Consider the following 6,000-nt stretch of genomic DNA (forward strand, 5'->3'; position numbering starts at 1 on the left):
TCCTACTCTCTATACCCCAGTTTGTTGCTAATTTTAATTATTCTAAGCATCTGGTAGGAATTAACCTTTTACTGTGAAGACTTAAGCAAAGAAGATATTAAACAATTAATCTTTATTCTTCTGTTATTTCCTCATCTTGCCTTGGTAGTACTGCGATTTCTATCTTTCTGTTATTTTTACTTTAATGTACAGAATCTTTTCTCATCTCCTTTAATGCCTCTTGCAAACTGTAGTTTTCTACTTTAATGTTATAACATCAACGGATATTTCCTATCATGGGTGGCTCTAATAAGTCTGCACCAACAGAAAAGAAACACTTGATTTTAGAGCCAGTGTATAGTAGGGAAAAAGCTGTCCTATCAAAGTCAGCTCTAGTGAGATGCTTTAGCCCAGTAATGATGTATTACATTGGTTAGAGAACATATCATTAGATAGTTTCATTTTGGTTTATTGTTTATTAAACAGCTACACTGACCTGAGGTGATCTAGAGTAGTGCTTCTTCACATGTTATTCAAGCACCCCTGCTCTTCTATGAGATGTGAGAAAGTAGCACACAAAACCACTAGGAGGAGGAAAAAAAAAGAAAAAAAAAAAAAAAAGAGTTGCTCACTTGCAAGAAAACACACAATTAGGGAAATGAATTTTTAAAGGAAATTTAAAATTTGAAAATTTAAGCTAACTAAGCTACCTTAGCTTTCCTATTTGTAAATTAAAATCTTTCTGGTTGTGTTTTATAAGATGGCCAGTGGATTTTTCCTTGGAAAAAGAAACATTTTTAGGAATACTGCAGGAGATACTGTAACAGGGGGATTAAGAATGAGGCTTAGTATGCAGCTGGCTTTCTGGATGATGGTAGGCTAATCACTTACCTGCAACCCCAGTGCTCCAGCTTCCCCCGTCAGTAAAATGAATCTGGGTAATACTGATTGTTATAAAGCACTTTGAGCTATCTGCCAAAAGACCACTCCTGAACTAACCCTCTCCATTGGGCTGATCATGCATAGTATTGTAAAACGAGAAAGCTGAGAATGGTTTGAGTAGAGCAACTTGTTTTCTTCGGTAAAGGTGCAATTTGGAGGCTGAGATTTTATCTTTGAAACCACATTTGAAAGACATGTTAAAATGCCCAATAAAACATGTTGAATTCTTAATCCATTGAGCAATTACTCATTTCAAATTATAGCAGCAGCATTAAAACGCAGCTGGGGTAATTTCTAAGAAAATCAGAAGATATAATCATATGACAACATTCTTGTGCCCTGCAGTCCTAACATATGCAAAATGCCAACTGAGCTTGAGGAGGTCTTGTGTGTCTAAGCATAGTGGAATAGGCTTTATTTCGAATAAGAAGTTTTTTACCGTGCAGCTATCAAAGTGAAATTTTGTTCTGCTGGATGTCAAGCAGAATGTACCCGCTGTCTGTGATTTAAGACTTACCAGGCATGCCAAGAATATATTAGCTTACTCTTGGCAGTGGCAATTGCATTTGTGTAACAACAAGCCTTAAAACCCTGTTAAGAAACATTGTCTGATCTGTAACATGGGACTCATTCATTTTGTTGTTGTTGTCATTTTACTGAAAAGAAAAAAAAATGTGCACAAGACATTTTTCCAAAAATCTGTAGGGTACTTTGGAATGTCTTTTTTTAAAAAAATAAAAACAAACACCACAACAGATTGGGTAATAGCTCCATCTACTACTTATTTAAGGCTCGTTTATAATGTAAAGGAGAATGTTTGTTGTAAGTGTCTCCTAGACACACTACTGTCCCTACACTATCTCACAATGTGAATTGCACAAGAATTTCAAAACCAGTGCCTAAAGTTAGGCTCTTAAGTCTATATTCAAGTATTCAGAGTCCAGTTGCTTGTTGCTCAGCGCTTCTGAATACCAGACCTTGCATTCATTTGACTAAATGCAGATCAGAGAAAGATCAAACGACGGACAAGGAAAGGCCAATGAGTTAAAGCACTCACCTGTAATGTGAGGGACAAAGGTTTCAAGTCCCTGCACTGCCCTCCAGATGAGCACTGTAACTTTCCGTGCCTGTTTATTTATGCAAAGTAGAAGAGGTCCATCAGAAAAAAAACCTGGAAGAGAAACTGACTGCAATGGCTAAGATACCTGCCAGAGCTGAGGAAAACTAGATTCCAGTATTGTGGCTCAAGAATAAGAGTCTGAACCTGGGTTTTCACAAGGGCTTTTCTTGATATAGTCATGGAAGTTTTGAACTGTCTCATTTTTTTGTCCCAGTGCAGACTAGAAACTCATTTTGGGGATTATGTTTGTATTTGCTTTTGCAGAATCGCACTCTGTTTTCAGTCCCACTGCAATAATTTTACAAAACCTTGATCATGCATTCACGCTCAGCAGGAAAACTGCCTGTAAGTTCTCACTTGGTTTTCTCACAATGAGAGCTGTTGGGGAGAAGGTTTGCTGCATTGTGGAATTGGCAAGATGCTCCTTCCCGAGATGCCTTAAGGTTGCCATTGACCTCAGGATAGCTGCAGAAGGCAGGAACAGCTGGGTCCGCACAGCTCCCATCCCTTGGCACAATGGTTTCTGGGGAAGGAAATGCTATTATAATTTGTATCCTCAGCCCCTTGGCTGCTAACCAAACTATCATAACTCTGAGCAAGACAGACACTCACACCCGGCAAGGGCACAGCCCGGATGCAGGGAACAGGAACTCTGGGGACAATGGGAAGAATCTGGGGTGCAGCAGCAGCCACAAGCTGTCCTCTAGCTCGCACTGAGAGTCAGCTCTTTGTGCAGCTACTTCTTTATGGAAAGATACGAGCTAGGAAAACCAGTCAGACACACTCCTTCTTTGCACAACAAAGTCTCCTCTCTCCCTCTTGTTTGAATAATGCCCACAACTGAATATTAATGTTCCTGCAAGTGGAATTTAGATGATTCTCGCTGGCACAGAAGGAAATCTCTCAGCCACTGAAAATCAGTCAGGCTTCAGCCTAGCCCAGAGATGGCAGAGTGCTGGCAAGAGATTCACATTGTGCTTATTATTGAGCATGGATGTATTGCTTCTAAGTGGGTGGTAATGGCACTGACAATCTGTTTTCACTATTTTTAATATCTAATTTATTTTTAAAAACACTTTGCATTTACGGTTCTTTGCAAACGTCTTTTCTCTATATTTGGGACAGTCTTCCATTTAAGATCGAATCCTGATCACTTTGGGTACTAACAGTACCCAGACAGTACCCAAACTCCTCACTCTAACAGTACCCAGTGGGAAGTACCATTTGTGAGCAGTCTGACTGTCTGCAATGGGCTGTGGTGCAGTTTGGGAGGCATTGCACACAATACCAAAAAGCAACATGGATATTAAAGAATGCTTCTGACACGACTTGAGTTGAGATTTGCTCTCCAGACCTACTCTGTCCTGCTCGCACAGTACGTATTTCTTTATACATGACTGAAGAGTGAGTGGTAATGGTCAGGGGCCTGAAACTCATTATTACATTTCATTGTCTAGAGGCCAATTCTACAAGTAGTCCTGGTTCGAAGGTGATTTCATCAGGACTGTGCACTGGCAGAAGCACTTTTGTAAACAGAAACATAGTAGCACTGAGCAGAGTGAGGAATATTTTTAAAAGTGTTATACCTGGACTTCTTTTGTATTGTCTCTTCTCCTTTGCGAGCAGACCCCTTCCAATACTCAGGAGAGCTGATCTGGATGGAAACACAAAATGGGATGTGAGATAAGGAAACATCCAAATGAGACTGAAGATATGATTATACGAGTGAACTGAATGTGCCCAACTCTTCAGCATTGAAGCCAACTGGCACAGAAGAGCCCATGTCCATTCCACTAAACTCGAAATCTTGTCTGATTGAGAGGTGCCAGAATCCAAACCATGAGCACTTAGGTCATGTCATATATAATACAAATGTGATTTTTCTCTAAACACGAACAGCTACTACACTCTAGGCTTGATCCCAGATGTGGAGATTTTTCCTCGGATCCAGAAAGTTTTCAGTCACACTCTCTACAACCTGGTTAATTACATTCCAGGCTTGGTATTAGTTAATGTATACAGCTTTACTACGTACAAATGGAAGTGCAGTGAAGAGCGAACATCGATGAAAGATTACCTATGTACATCATAAGTGGATGCTTTGCAGCTCATTATTTCCTCCCTTTTAATATATGAATTAAGTTGTATAATCTTCAGTAATGACAATTTATTATGGTAGCACAAGGTAGAAATACACTGCACTTACATTGTACCTTGCAGGTAAGCACCTCCCAATCTTCTACAAAGAGCAAATTAAAGGCTATGCTGATGGGGATAAGAAAAAGCTTACATCAGAAAATACCCACTTTATGAGTACAGGATTTTTATTGCTGGGTGCCAAAGCACCCTCTTCAGAACTTAGACTGTCCAAATAACTCCTACGTACTACCTTCGCAACTCTGTCGTGTTTTCAAAATCAATTTTTTAGTATGATTTCATCCACTACAATTTCATTTTAGTATAATGCCATTGCCTGTAACAACATTATACCAGATTTGAATTATACTTGCAAGCAGGCTCTGGACCTTTGCATTACAATGGTAAATGCAATGATCACTTCTTGTAAGTTCACCCAGAAATGAAGGTAAAGAACTCCCAGTGACTTAATTTTCCATTATATTTGTACATTTTAATTTTTCTCAATAACAGCTGCAAAATAAAAAAGATATTCATTTACTAAGCATTTAATATGTTTTATTTTTAATAATTAAAAACCCCCAACTGTTTCTGATAGTCATTTGCAGTCTCTTATTCCACTGGACTGGAAGTGCAAGCTTAATAATAAGACTCAGGGACTTTTGTTTCATAAATTGATCTTGCAAAGGCAAAGCAACTTGAAAGTCCAATTTTCTTTGAAGCTGGCTTTATTACCCTTGTTTACATTTTATTGTAAAAATGCATAGACTACAAATACCAAATGTTTGCACATCAAACTGCGTATGCAGAGTCTGGATGCAGAAGAGCCTGCATAGCATTGTATCTTGCCTGTAAGAGCACAGCTAATATGTGCTTGATTGCCTAGCAGTCTAGAATTAATCTGGCAAAAAAATGCTCTTGTAAAATGCAGAAAAATGTGCAAACTAAAGAAAAAGGAAGTATAAAAGATGTTCGGCCAAATAGCTACTAGATCTTTTGATTAAAGTTCAGCTAAGAGATAGCAAGTATAACCTGGGTTCAGACACACTGCAACAAAACTATTCTTTGCGCATTAGGGCGGACTATTGGATTGGGCACATCAGAATCAACTTCTGATTGCGTGACTCTAATTCCTTTCCTTTTGATTATTCTGTTTTGAGGCTGAACTGTGAAGGAATTTTGTGAGGCAATGTTCTTTCTAAAAGGACCTCCCCATACAAATGGGCCACAATTGGAATTTCGAATTTGAACAGCTTTGAATTTCTGTGTGTGTCTGCACAAAAGTTTGGAACTCTACATGTAGATTAGCCCCCATGGTTTCGGTTCCGGGCCATGCACATAACAAGAAGGAAACCTAGCAACCAACGTTTCAAGAGAACAGCTGATTTGGAGAGATTTCATTGAACAGTTAGCGATACTACCCTGATATCAAATAGAGACCCAAATCTTTTTTTCCGGTCTAGAACCGAAGGCTCGCCCTTGCTATGAGAGCCACCTCCTTTGCTCTGCTGTGATTTTTTATTTAATATAGCAGGAGGAAGAGAGATCTCCTTTGCCAGCAAGCAGATGTCCACCAAAAAGATTTTACTAACTGATCGATTGCAAAATCCCTCACTGCAATCCTTTATAAAATAAGATGCCCTCTGTCCTTCCTCCCACCCCAAGCTTAGTTGCCAAAACTTACATACAGAATTATTACTGTAATGTTTTATAGTCACTGGGAAAAAAATATCCATTTGGTCTTACAGAATGATGTGAAATGAATCTCTGGCCTCAAAAGAAAAAAAAAGTCTATTAAAAGTAGCTCTTTTTCCTCCCTCCTC

This window comes from Harpia harpyja, chromosome Z (genome assembly GCF_026419915.1).
Source record: "Harpia harpyja isolate bHarHar1 chromosome Z, bHarHar1 primary haplotype, whole genome shotgun sequence".
Lineage (NCBI taxonomy): Eukaryota > Metazoa > Chordata > Aves > Accipitriformes > Accipitridae > Harpia > Harpia harpyja.